Source organism: Pectinophora gossypiella, chromosome 21 (assembly GCF_024362695.1).
Source record: "Pectinophora gossypiella chromosome 21, ilPecGoss1.1, whole genome shotgun sequence".
Lineage (NCBI taxonomy): Eukaryota > Metazoa > Arthropoda > Insecta > Lepidoptera > Gelechiidae > Pectinophora > Pectinophora gossypiella.
This window is the reverse complement of record NC_065424.1, coordinates 4,218,057-4,232,777: the sequence shown is the minus strand read 5'-3', so window position 1 is coordinate 4,232,777 and position 14,721 is coordinate 4,218,057.

Sequence of the window (14,721 nt, the reverse complement as noted above, 5' to 3'; positions counted from 1 at the left end):
TGTAATGAAGGACTTTCCTGGATACGTTCACCAAAAACAATACAGATGGCGTTGCACAGTTTTAACGTGATAAATGAGCCATGTCAGGGGCCTTTGGCGGCTCAATAGTAACCCTGACACCAGGGTTGATGAGGTTAGTAATTCGCCTCACAACCCACACGATAGAAGCAGAAGAACGTGATAATTACCTATTTTCTAATTACTCGGGGACTTAATTATACCAAAATACAATGTAATGCCAGAAGCATTATATAAAAATAATTGTTTCTTGATATTTGGATCACATTATGTATCGAATTATGTTGCTAAATGTTGCTTCTCTTTATTTTGATCAGAATAATAATGGGTTGAAGACGTGTTCTGCCTTCTTGTAATGCCTAGGTTCATCATTTATACCCAAAAACAATGATAAAAGTTGCATATGTGCTCAATAAAGTATTTTATCTATCTATGTCTGTTATCCTTAGAAGGTTAAACGAAGGGAAAATAGGCGTGAGTTTATGTATGTATGTAAACGAAGGGAAAACTGTACTTACAGCGCAATCTGTATTTTATTTGGGGAACGCCGCCTGTATAGTGCCTCATTGTCATCCATATCTTATGGGTTTTTTTATCAAAAGTGGCTGCATTGCCCATACAATTGTATAGATGACTGGGATGACTGGGTCATAATATAAATTATAAAATGCTAATCTAGAAATAAAAGCTAGTCTAAAATGATTAAAAATCAACTTCATTTTTTCGCTACGTCTCATTTATGAAATTTAATTTTTAATTATGTAACAAAGAGTACGAATTTTGACCACGTTTTTTGATGACGTCACCGTTTTCTATTTTATACAAACGACATAACATGGTATGAACCGTTTCGACGTTTCGAAAAGAGTATCTCACTTGTCTAGGTTGTCATCTAGCCTATTAGGGGTGTATAAGAAAACCAGGTATGCTCAAAAGTGACAGCTAACATTTTAAGGTTATCCCAGCCGACGAAATCCCACCCTTTTTTTACGTTGGGAAATGCGTTACGCATACCACGCCGCCCGGGAGGACGACGTGGTTATGTGGGACTCCCCGGGTGTCACCACCCGATATACCCACTAAAACCCAACGGTGTTCCTCTTTGCCGCCGTGTGGCGGGGGATACGGGAACGCAATTGCACACAACCGCGTCCCCGCCGGCTGATGCCCTTTAGGGCCCAGCGCCCAACGACATCCCACCCTGCGTTGCCATTTCGTAAAAAATACAATTACCCACGACCAATGTTTTCGTTTTTAATTTACTTTTTCAAGGAAATTTTGAACTTTTATTACTTAAAAGATTTACTTATAGTATTAGCCTGGCTTAAATGGCGGGAAGTAACTGGTGTAACCTGTGACAAACGTATGCCCGTTAAGCTCAAAGGCTTAGTCTACAAGAGCATGATCAGGCCAGTCTTGACGTTTGGTAGTGAAACGTGGGCAGTAACGCAGCGCCAAGTCCAGACCATTCAAGTCGCTGAGATGAAAATGCTTAGGTGGATGTGCGGAGTGACGATGCTCGACAAAATCCGTAACGAATACGTGCGCGGCAGTCTCGGCGTACGCGACATCTCCGAAAAGCTACAAGAGAGCAGGCTCCGTTGGTTTGGGCACGTAAAAAGAAGACCTCCAGATTATGTGGGTAACGTTACAGCCAATCTAAACATACCAGGGCTTAGACCAAGAGGACGGCCAAAAACAAGATGGGCGGATGTGGTCAAAAAGGACCTGTGTATGTGCAATGTCTCCGAGAACGACACGTCCGATAGAGCGAAGTGGAAGAGAAGTACGAAGAAGGCAGACCCCACCATCAGATGGGAATAATAAATGCCAAGGAGAGAGAGATTTACTTATAGTATTAATTGTTTTATATATGTGACAAGTAATAGTAATTTAATACATTAGTCAGTAACTCAATTAATTTTCAATAATAAAATTTACGTCCTTGGAATGTTGGAGATACCAATTTACTGGTAACACAGTGGTAACACTTACGTCATCATAGATTGAGCATACCTGGTTTTGTCGTACCATCCCTACCAGAATTATGAACACGCATAATAGTAATTTATTATTGTAATCCAAAGTATACAATAATAATTATTAATGACCATAAACAACTTCCGACTGCTCTTCCGTCGCCTTGAGTCAGTCGTTAATAACCGAGTGAGTCGTTAAATAGTGTGTTCATTGGTCATCTCTCATTGTACATTTGTACAAGGTACATTTGTAAGAATACAGGAATAAGGAAGTTGCTGGTAACATCATTCATACATACATATAAGATGCTTCACTCATTGAGAGAAGGTAAGAGTTTGCAACTTAAAGGGAACACTCATTATAGCCACTGGGATACACCGGCTTGCTTCTCAACGGGGAGCACCGGATTTTTTTTTTTTTTGGCGTGTGTTATTGTAGGTTTGCCGCAAATGACATATTATCGCTGAGGGCTCTCACCCGGTACAAAATTTAAGACAACAGGCCTGAGAGTGCCCAATTGGGCGCGAACCTCGGCTGAGGGCGTCGTCTGAGAGGAAAATATTTGAAAGAATTAATCGACCCTAGTGGGTCGATAGCGATAAGCGCTGAATGAGGGAAATCGTCGACGGGAGCATCAGTTTTTTTGAAGTGTTTGTTGTCGCGAGCTGATTGGCTGCGCCGGATGGAACCCCAATACCGGACTTGCCAATGAGTTATTAATTTATCCGTTACAAATAATAATATGTCACATCACATTTAGATTAATTTGTATTAAAGGGGGAGAGGGAACGACATAATAATAATAAAGCTTTATTTCAGAAAATTCACCATACTTATATACAAAATACAATAAAACATATAAAAAATAAAATTCATAAAAATAACAAAAGAAAATGCCGTCAATGCCTTCGGGAAAGTCTGGAACCAAGAGCAAAGCCCATCAAAGGTAAAAAAAAACGTATTTTTAGTATGAATGGCCCCCGTGGTAGTAATTGATATGTCATCCATCATTATCACATATAAATATCATCATCATCAGCCCATTAACGTCCCCACTGCTGGGGCACGGGCCTTCCCTATGCATGGATAGGGAGATCGGGCCTTAAACCATCACGCGGGCCCAGTGCGGATTGATGGTTATTAACGACTGCTAATGCAGCCGGGACCAACGGCTTAACGTGCCTTCCGAAGCACGGAGGAGCTCGAGATGAAAACTTTTTTTTTGTGGTCACCCATCCTATGACCGGCCTTTGCGAAAGTTGCTTTACTTCAACAATCGCAGACCGAGCGCGTTAACCGCTGCGCCACCGAGCTCCTCATATAAATATGTCTAATGGAAATTAAATACATTTTTGCAAAAACTCAATAAGGAAGCATGGAAGATACTAGAATGTTATGTAGATGTGTTCATAATGTTTGTCATACAGAACAGCCTTCACCTTGCCTTGCAGAAGCCTAGGTTAAGGCTATCATAACTGGAATTGTAAATTATAATTACCTAGTTAGAGAAATAATAAGATTCATGACTTCGATCTTAAGTTATGTTAAGAATAAGGAGCCGTCCATCAATCATGTGATGTTTTTTTTGGCATTTTTAAGCGTTAGGCTCATGATCTGGAGATCCGGGTTCGATTCTCGTTGGGGACATTATCGAAATCACTTTGTAAGACTGTCCTTTGTTTGTTAAGAACTTTTCAGGCTTGAATCACCTAATTGTCTAAAAAAGTAAGATGGTTCCGTGCTTCAGAGGGCACGATAAGCCGTTGGTAGCTTTCCTTCTATGATGTTTTTAATAAATTCGTCGTGTCTTATTAAGTGTCCAACCATCTTGCCTCTTCTGTCCTCAATAACTCTCAATATTTGCCTCTTTTCCCCTACTCTTACTAGCACTTCCTCATTAGTAACTCTTTCATACACAAAACATAAACAGCCTAACACCAGCAGTGGCCTGTGCCCAGGCACAGGCCTCCCCTTAATCAACCGGAGGGGGTATGGAGCATACTCCACCACGCTGCTCCACTGCGGGTTGGTGGAGGTGTTTTTACGGCTAATAGCCGGGACCAACTGCTTAACGTGCCCTCCGAACCACGGAATCATCTTACTTTTTCAGACAATCAGGTGATTCAAGCCTAAAAAGTCCTTACCAAACAAAGGACAGTCTCACAAAGTGATTTCGACATGTCCCCATCGGGAATCGAACCCGGACCTCCAGATCGTGAGTCTAACGCTCCACTAGACCACGGAGGCTGTTGTGTGAGTAACGCTTTCAGTTCAACTTATTGTTATTCTATGTAAAAACAACAATCTAAATAAACCAACTAATACCCCGACATGAAGACACAAAACAGGTATTCTCCGCGCCTGAGCGATCGCATACCTTCGTTAACCAACGCGCCAAATGGTGCATGTACTGAGGTAACCGCCCAGCCTGCTGTTATGTGTTAATTACCCGCTGGTTGCGTCAGCAGGAAGCCAATGTGGCCCAGATTGAAGCTGGAGCCGTAGGTTGGAGGTAGGGGTTGGTTACGTCAAGGGTGTGCTGTGAAGGGTATGGTTGACGTAGGTTCTAAGTTCAAGAACTGGACTGCTGTTGGAGGTAGGCTGTAGATGCGGCCAATCAGCTACGTAGTAACTAAACTTCTTCTTTGCGAGTCGATGGCGATCGATATTAATTTTTTGCTGACCAGTAATTGGCCACGCTTACGGCATTGTCAGTGGCTTCGTGAAGTTCTTTAATAGTGCAGGTGTTAGGGCATTTAGGACAGCATAAAAGGTGAGCCATAGTTTGTGGTGATACTCCACACTTGCACTCATCGCAACCATCAAACATCGCGACTATAATTTAGGACAATGCTACCGATCCGACGGCGTGGTCGACAATTTCCCCCCATTCAGCGCTTATCGCCATCGGCACTATAGTCGATTTGTTTCAAATAGAAACCTCTCGGACGACGCCCTGAGCCGAGATTCGCGCCTAACAAGGCATCCTCAGGCCTGATGCTTTAATTTTTGTTCCGGGTTAGAGCCCTCAACACTCATTTGTCAGTTCAAGTACCTTCATGTGTCTTGACAATCTTCTTCTTCTATCGTGTGGGTTGCGAGGTGGATTACCAACCTCATCAACCCTGTGTCAGGGTTACTATTGAGCCGCCAAAGGCCCCTCACATGACTCATGAAATGACTACGTACTTACATCAGTAAGTAAATAGTAACCGGACAACTAATGAAAAAAAAACAATTCCAATCCAATAAAAAATAACAATCCAATTCAATAAATCCGATCCAATCAAATCCAATTTCATCAGTCGTCCCGTGATCATGGCACTCGCAAAAGTGTTGAAATATCGGGAGTCTCATATCCCTGATTAACGCGGTAAGAACCCAGTATTATGTGGTTTAATATGTAATAATAATGTAATACAAACTGAACTTAAAAAAAGAAAGGAAAACATGAAACAGTAGGAGTAGGGCCCTGTGCTGGGAGGTTTTTTGGCCACGTCTTTTCCTCAGCGATACAGTTTCTGATGTGGTAGTAGTTTTGCAGCTAGTTACATAATATGTAATTTAATTTTTGACGTTCAAAAAGCGCTAACTATGTAAGCCAATTTTGAAGTGTAAATATTTTTGAATTTTCATTACGTGGATAAACATCATAAGGATATTATTGCGGTCGAGACCCTCGATATAATTCGGACCTGGCATGGCGCGGTTGCTGCGCCGCGGGAGCTGGTTCTGAAAACGTTTAGTAACATTGTTTTGATAGCGTACATTTACATACAACCAAAAAGCTACGCACCATTACGTCTCCCAATAAAGTCTTTAAGAAAACGTCCACGAAAAAGGTATTAGTCAAACTACTAGAGGGCTAACTGTCTATTGTCTTCTGTCCTTAACCCACTGAGTCACTCCGGTGGCATGTCTGGGCCGTGCGTGCGATTTTGCGGTTATGCGCCTGCCACTGTCAGCGATAAGGCGATATAACTTCATGCTGTTTGAGAAACGTGCCTTTCATTCATTGTGTGATACTTGTGCACTAACGAAAGACCGATTATAATGATACCTCATCATCACCATTAATGTCCCCACTGCTGGGGCACGGGCCTTCCCTATGGATGGATAGGGAGATCGGGCCTTAAACCACCACGCGGGCCCAGTGCGGATTGGTGGTTATTAACGACTGCTAATGCAGCCGAGACCAACGGCTTAACGTGCCTTCCGAAGCACGGAGGAGGGTGATACCTACATATATAATATTGATAAGATTCTAGAGACTACTTCCCGTTGGGGTAGGCAAAGACCATGGAATTCCCCTTTCTACGATCCTGACACATCATTACCACCACCACGGGAAAAGGCGTGATCGTGTATTTATGAAATTGCTAAGCAGATATCTTTTACAAAGTCGAATGTGAATTTGGATATACGGTAGGACCCCGATACCGATCCCGCCGGCGTGGTCGACGAGTTTCCTCAATCAGCGCTTGTCGCTGTCGACCCACTAGGGTCAATTAATTCTTTCGAATATTTTCCTCACGACGCCCTGAGCCGAGGTTCGCGCCCAACTGGGCACCCTCAGGCCTGTTGTCTTAAACGTTGTACCGGGTGAGAGCCTTCAGCGCTCCCCATTTGACCGGCCAAATAATTAATTCCATCTGCGGCAAATCTACAATAAGTCACGTCAAAAAAAAACCAGTTGGAAGAACGCTTGACTCTCACTGCGAGATCGCAGGTTCGAAATCCAGCACGGGCTTAAATCGTAAATGATTATCACGTGCTCAGCGGTGAAGGAAAACATCAAATCAAATCAAATCAAATATACTTTATTGCACAGAACTAAAATTTCTTACTACTAAACTAAAACTAAAATTTAAATCAGACATAACACATGAATACAGTACAATTTGGGCGGCCTCGACGACATCGTGAGGAAACCCACACCCTGTGAAATGCGTTCCTTATTTCTGTATCTTGTGTCCATTGTGCTCAATAAAGTATTTATATCTATTTATCTACCTGTATTGGGCTGGTATTCCCTTCGCGGGTTGGAAGTTCAGAAGAGCAGTCGCTTCTGTAAAAAACCGGACCTGTCAAATCTTCAGGTAGTAGTAGTAGGTAAGCAGTCACTTTCAACATATTACAGGCATTAAAGGCTGATGATTGTCCGAAAGTAAGATGATCCGTGCCTCGGAAGGCACGGTAAGCTGTTGGTCCCGGTTACTACTTACTGATGTAAGTAAGTAGTCGTTACATGAGCCATGTCAGAGGCCTTTGGCGGCTCAATAGTAACCTGTCAGGGTGGATGGGGTTGGTAATCCACCTCACAACCCACACGATAGTAGAAAAAGCGGTACCTGAGAATAATGATGAAGTGTATCAATGTTGTCTTCCAGGGTAGGTAGTGTAGGGTCTATTGAATTCCCACACCACAAGCAAGATCTTAGAGTAGCTTCTGTTCGCCTCTACCCAGTCCACAAAGCCAAGCATTGACCGATTATTATCTATATTCACCAAATGCGGTAACTGTTATGCGTTTTATCGCTTATTACGTCGCGAACGTGCTGTGGTTTAAATTAACTGTAATTGTAACAACTTGAACCGAACTAGTTAGCCTAAATATGCGATGGATGGGAAAATATTGCATGGCATATGTTTTAATTTCGTGACTTACAAGTAGCGTATCGTATCGAGTAAAAAACATCCACGTAAGTTTATCGTGTCATCATCATCAACCCATTAACGTCCCCACTGCTGGGGCACGGGCCTTCCCTATGGATGGATAGGGGATCGGGCCTTAAACCATCACGCGGCCCAGTGCGGATTGATAGTTATTAACGACTGCTAATGCAGCCGGGACCAACGGCTTAACCTGCCTTCCGAAGCATGGAGGAGCTCGAGATGAAAACTTTTTTTTGTGCTCACCCATCCTATGACCAGCCTTTGCGAAAGTTGCTTAACTTCAACAATCGTAGACCGAGCGCGTTTACCGCTGCGCCACCGAGCTCCTCAAAGTTTATCATGTAAACGCTCTTAATACGTCAAGGGACACAAAATATACAAAACTACGTATTACACTTGTAAAATTAGGAGCCACCGGTACGGCAATGCAGGACGGAAGAGGCAAGTCGCAGGGACTGTAACCTGGAACCTGACAGAGGACAGCAGTAACTGTCAGTACTGTTCAGAGGCGGAGAGAGAATATACTACTCTGGCGCCATCCCACTCGCGTCAGACAGAGTACTGCGGGGCGGAAGGCAAGAGTGAAACACTGCCCTATTTTTCCCTAAAAAAGTAGCATGGAGAATGCTACACCGTTCCCGACAAGACCGTGGCTCTTAAATTAGTAAAGTGATGAATGTATGACATTATATTATAGGTTATTTCACCGCTTTTGGTGATTAAATTTATCTTAAGTGCAGTGTTGACTAACACAATTGCCTCATCACCTATCACGTTGGTCTAACAGATAGTTCGGTGAGGTGTGGGTACTTAGTTCATCTTGCGATGGATATTCCCATTCCTTTGACGACGCCAGTTAGGATATAGTCGCCTATTTGTGTTAAGATAATTGTTTAACTTTGTTGATCGTTACGTCACTGTAGTAAACACTTCGAATTTATATTAGTTGTATCAATCAAGGAAAGGGAAGCAGTAATACGACCATAACCCCGCAATATAGTTGCATCAATGTATATCCACGGCGTGCGGTGTCCCAACAAAATTCACACAATCTGGTCACCGGGTCCATTTTCCCAGGGTCTGTCGTGTACAGGAAACGAACTGGTGATTTGGTGACGAAATATAATCGCATGTGTTTACATAAAACGGGTTTATGGTTTTGTTAAACGACCTCCGTGGTCCAGTGGTTGAGCGTTGGGCACACGATCCGGATGTCCCGGGTTCGAATCTCGGTGGGACATATCACAAAAATCACTTTGTGATCCCTAGTTTGGTTAGGATTCAGCCTGCAATGTCATTGCCAAACAAAGGACAGTCTCACAAAGTGATTTCGACTATATCTCCAGCGGGAATCGAACTCGGACCTCCAGATCGTGAGCCCTCTAAACACTAGACTACGGAAGCTGTTATAATATGCGATTGTAGCATATTATACAAACAAATAGAAAATAGATGATCTCACAGTTTCCTTGTCCATACATCATTGATGTCTGAATTATGTTCAAGTTATCTGCATGTTAGTTATTATTGCAGTCAATCATAAATACATTTACAATACGTAGGAAGACGGGAATGACATAAATATATTGAATTTAAATGTAATATTAGATAAATCTAAATGAGGAGCTCGGTGGCGCAGCAGTAAACGCGCTCGGTCTGCGATTGTTGAAATTAAGCAACTTTCGCAAAGGCCGGTCATAGCATGGGTGACCACAAAAAAAATTAGTTTTCATCTCGAGCTCCTCCGTGCTTCGGAGGGCACGTTAAGCCGTTGGTCCCGGCTGCATTAGCAGTCGTAAATAACCATCAATCCGCACTGGGCCCGCGTGATGGTTTAAGGCCCGATCTCCCTGTCCATCCATAGGGAAGGCCCGTGCCCCAGCAGTGGGGACGTTAATGGGCTGGTGATGATTAGATAAATAATAACTGGCTGCAACAAAATCAAAGAGGGACTTTCCAATCGGCGCTCCCCAAAAACGCGATAGATGGCGTTGTTAAGTTTATTCTTCGTTTAAACTTCTAATTTCATGGATAAAATACATAATGAGTCATAATGCATCTTTTATCTTAGTTTTCGGGTATAAATGTTGACCCTTTTTATTACACCAAGGTACAATTACAACTTCCACCCATTATTATTCTCATCAAAACAAAGAGAAGCAATATAGGTAGCAACATCATTCTATACATACATAAACTGCCTATATACGTCCCACTGCTGGGCACAGGCCTCCCCTCTATCAACCGGAGCGGGTGTGGAGCATACTCCACCACGCTGCTCCACTGCGGGTTGGTGGAGATGTTTTTACGGCTACTCATACTCATACTCATACTCATTTATTCATAAAATTTTTAAATTTTACATGTCAAATGTCTACTTATAAATATCAAGTACCCATAGTTAATAATACATAATTATATCAGCCGATAATCAATTAATTAATTAAGTTGTAATAGCTAATAGCCGGGACCAACGGCTTAACGTGCCTTCCGAAGCACGGAATCATCTTACTTTTTCGGACAATCAGGTGATTCAAGCCTGAAAAGCCCTTACCAAACAAAGGACAGTCTCACAAAGTGATTTCGACAATGTCCCCATCAGGAATCGAACCCGGACCTCCAGATCTTGAGCTTACGCTCTAACCAATTCTATACATAATGTGATCCAAATATCAGGCTACAATTAGTTTTATACATGCTTCTGATATTACATTACATTTTTGAATAATTATGTACCCCAGCAATGAGAAAATAGGTAATTATCACGTTAAAATTGAACAACGCCATCTGTAGTGTTTTTAGGGAATTTCGATTGGAAAATCCCTCATTGATTTGAAGAACAATCAATAATTATTATTGATTCCAACTAGTCAAATCAGTTACTTTTTACTAAACGTCAAAACACGAAATTACTATGGAATTTGTTTGACGCACACTGCGACGTCATAGAAGTACGTGATAAAATGTCGGACTTATTATTACGTTTTTCTTGTTAAAATTCATAAATAAGTTACGTAAATAGAAAAAAGAAATTTTTTTTCGTTAGTATTAGATGTGTCTTTATTTAGTAATCAGAATTTCATAATTTATCTTGAACCTATTACACGACCCAATTGTACTCAAAATAATTTGTACCGGGCGAGAGCATATATTTGTCCGGCCAAGCAGTTACGCCATCCTCAGATGATTGAGATTTCCCTCAGCAAATAATAATAATAAGTATTTTTATTTCCAAAAAGAACACAAACAAAAAGTTACAATAGCAGTTGATCGTACAGAGTTTTGATACAGATAGTGATTCTCTGTCCCCCAAACTAGGAAAACCTGTATTTTGGGGGGTCAGCGAGTCCGGAAAGTTCTAGTGCTAAGGTACAGACCAAGGCTTATTATAATAATTATAAAATATAGCAGCATACGGAGTAAGAAACGGTAATATGTTTAGTCTGTGTTATTACTGCATAGTGTGTGTGTGTGTGCAATCTGCAATAAGTCACTTATATAGGTAAATAATCATCTTTTTTACGTGACTTATTGTAGATTTGCCACAGATGGCATTAACTACTTGGCCGGAGAATAAGTGTAAGTAATAAGAATAAGAATAAAATAAATTTAAAAATTATGATTATAAAACAAATTTATCGCCAGTAACAATTTACATTTGCTATAAGAACTAGGTAATTATGAATATTACGAATACGGGCAAAAGGAAATGGCTCGGCTTGTGCTGTGACGGAGCCATGCTATGGCGCCATCCAGCGCTGGTTTTCAGTCATTTCCTCTTCCTGGGATATTGTGCGGAAGTAATTGTCAACGAGGGCTTAAGGACATAAAATAGAAATATAAAATTCAAATTCATTTATTCGTTAACATAGGTAAAAGAGTTGTTACAATATAAACAGCAGCTTTAGGTAAAAAAACTTACTTAGTAAGTATTTCATTTCACTCTAAACTATGAAACGATCATTATCTTGTAGATACATACGTATATGACATAACCTCACGACTATATCCCAATAGGGTAGTTAGAGGCACATGAAGGAATATGAATGAACTAATCCATCGCCAGATGAACTAAGTACCCACACCTCAACGAGCTTTGTGTTAGACCAACGTGATAGGTGGTGGTGAGCCGTATCGCCGCGCGCCGTCTACAATGGTCGAGCCAACTGTGTTTCTGAAAACTTCACTTAATTATACCTACTTAAAACACATAATAACGGGTTCTTACATACATACATACATACATAAACTCACGCCCGTAATCCCAAATGGGGTGGGCAGAGCCACAAGTAATCAAAGACAACTTGCAGCCACTGTTGATACGAAGTCCTAAGATGGATATGATGAACCTCATGGTGATAAGGGATCAGCCTATCGCCCATAACATTAGTCCATCATGTTAGAGGACGCAATCCCTCTGTCGGTTTTTACGACATGCCCGGGAAGACAAGCAGCTGAACGTGTTCTATGTTTTTTATTTGCTGCCAGAACAGCATAGAAGCGGGTAACGGGTTCTTACCGCGTTGAAATCAGGGATATGAGACTCCCCCACCCAAACCGCGATGATAACCTCGTAAACTTAAAACAATATACTTACCTACTTGATTATAAGTAATTATTACAACAACTTCAATGCAAAATGCCTTTTAGCCAAATAACTAGTATGACCAATATTAATATTGGACCTTTATGAAGCCACTGACAATGCCGTAAGCGTGGTCAATTATGGGTCTACAAAAATTTAGTATCGATCGCCATCGACTCGCAAAGAAGAAGAATATTGGACCAAAATGTAAATAGCCGAACCATTTAATGGTCGGATGCGCCGTCCATATCTATTGCAATTCACCCCGCCACCATCATTTGCACACTGGCTGCTAATTTTGTACTTTCGTCGTGGATAATTATAAGATAGTTGCGTAACGCCGCGGGATTCTGTAGTCACGATCAAACCACTCCGACAACCTTAATCTGCTGGCCAACAATCCATTGTTAAGCTACACACCACTCTAAGTGAAAGGAAGTCGGTACCTTTTAAAATCGTTTGAAAAAAAATAGCTGCAAATTTTTAATGGCAAAGACACAAAGCAGTAAAAATTATATCAAAACGTCAAAGGCGAATGTTGCGTAACCTCGTGCCCAATACAATAATAATGGATGTCGCAGAAAAAAAAAACGAAAGTGCTAAGAATTGGAGCGGGCAATTGGACACAATGGCAAGCACGATTCGGACTTGGGGAAAAAATTTAAGGACTGTGGTTTGTTGGTTAGTTCGAGTAGATCTTCTCACAACGATGGTCAATCATAACTGTTAACGCAAAAATATCCTGGAATCTTTTGTCTTTTTGCAAATATCCATTTAGAACTTATGTAAATTGGCAACATACATACGTTATAATTGGATATTAACGGCCTCTGTGGTCCACTGGTTGAGCTGGACTCACGATCCGGAGGCGTTCGAATCCCGGTGGGGACATATCACAAAAATCACTTTGTAATCCCTAGTTTGGTTAGTACATAACAGGCTGATCACCTGATTGTCCGAAAGTAAGATGATCCGTGCTTCGGAAGGCACGTTAAGCCGTTGGTCCCGGTTACTATTTACTGATGTAAGTGAGTAATCGTTACATGAGCCATGTCAGGGGCCTTTGGCGGCTCAATCATAACTCTGACACCAGGGTTGATGAGGTTGGTATTCCACTTCACTACCCACACGATAAGAAGAAGACTGGATATTTGCAAAAAGACGCAGTTATAATTGATTATTACTCATCATCATCATCTCAGCATATCCTGTTTCTCACGGGGTCCGCTTACTTAACCTGAAGATTTGACAAGTCCGGTTTTTCACAGAAGCCACTGCCTGTCTGACCTTCCAACCCGCGAAGGGAAAATCAGCCCAATACAGGTTAGGTCACATCCCGCAACGCATTTCTCGGGTATGCGGGTTTCCTCACGATGTTTTCCTTCACCGCTAATGCTCTAGCTATAGTTACTCGTATAAAACATACTTATTTCATGATTATTTCACAGCTCCATAACGGATGTAAACAGTTTATACGAAAGACGTATTTAGTTTTAATTACTTTTGTAATTTACAAAATGTATAATTATAGTTGAGTTACGACTGGCTGCCGGCTTCAGTTATTGCAAAAAGTAAAGGATTTCGTTTGATAGTTGTACCTCATTGTAAGTTTTAAGAAGTGTTACAAGAATAAATCTGGCATTAGAAAAGTGTTTAAATTGTTCATCATCATCAATTTAAGCGCCACGCTTTTGTCGGTGCAGCATTTTCCATGCTACTTGTTTAGGAAAAAATAGGGCAGTGGTTTCCCTCTTGCCTAAATTGTTAAGTGTTGTAATTTCCTAAATTGTTAAGTGTTGGAAATAGGCGTGAGTTCATGTATGTAATATGTATGTTAAGTGTTGGACTAATGTTATGGGCGATAGGCTGATCCCTTATCACCATAAGGTTCATCATATCCAGCTTACGACACCGTATCAACAGTGGCTGCAAGTTGTCTTTGATTGCTTGTGGCTCTGCCCACCCCATTAGGGATTACGGGCGTGAATTTATGTATGTATGTAATTTCCTTATAAGGCACTTTCCAGGATACGTTCCCCGAAAAAACTATAGACGGCGTTGTACAGATTTAAAGTGACAATTACCTATTTTCTCGTTACCCGGGTATATAATTATTCAAAAATATAATATAATGGCAGAGGGCTTATAATAATTGTTGCTTGATATTTGGATCAGATATGTATAGAATTATATAGCTATCTATATTGGTAGACTATATTGCTTACTTGACACAACAGAAATAAGGACAACAGATACAGAAAGATACATCAGGCGGGCTTAACACGTTGCCAGTCCAGTGCCCCCAACGTAGAGGCACCACAAAATATGATGGCAAGTCCGTGCCCCCACGTGTGGGTCACGGGGTTCATACAACTTCGAACTAAGTTTTCGGGCTTGGACTTAGGAAACTGGAAATGAAACTTGTGTGTTCTGAAAGCCAAGGCGGGACGGGATTTTAGATC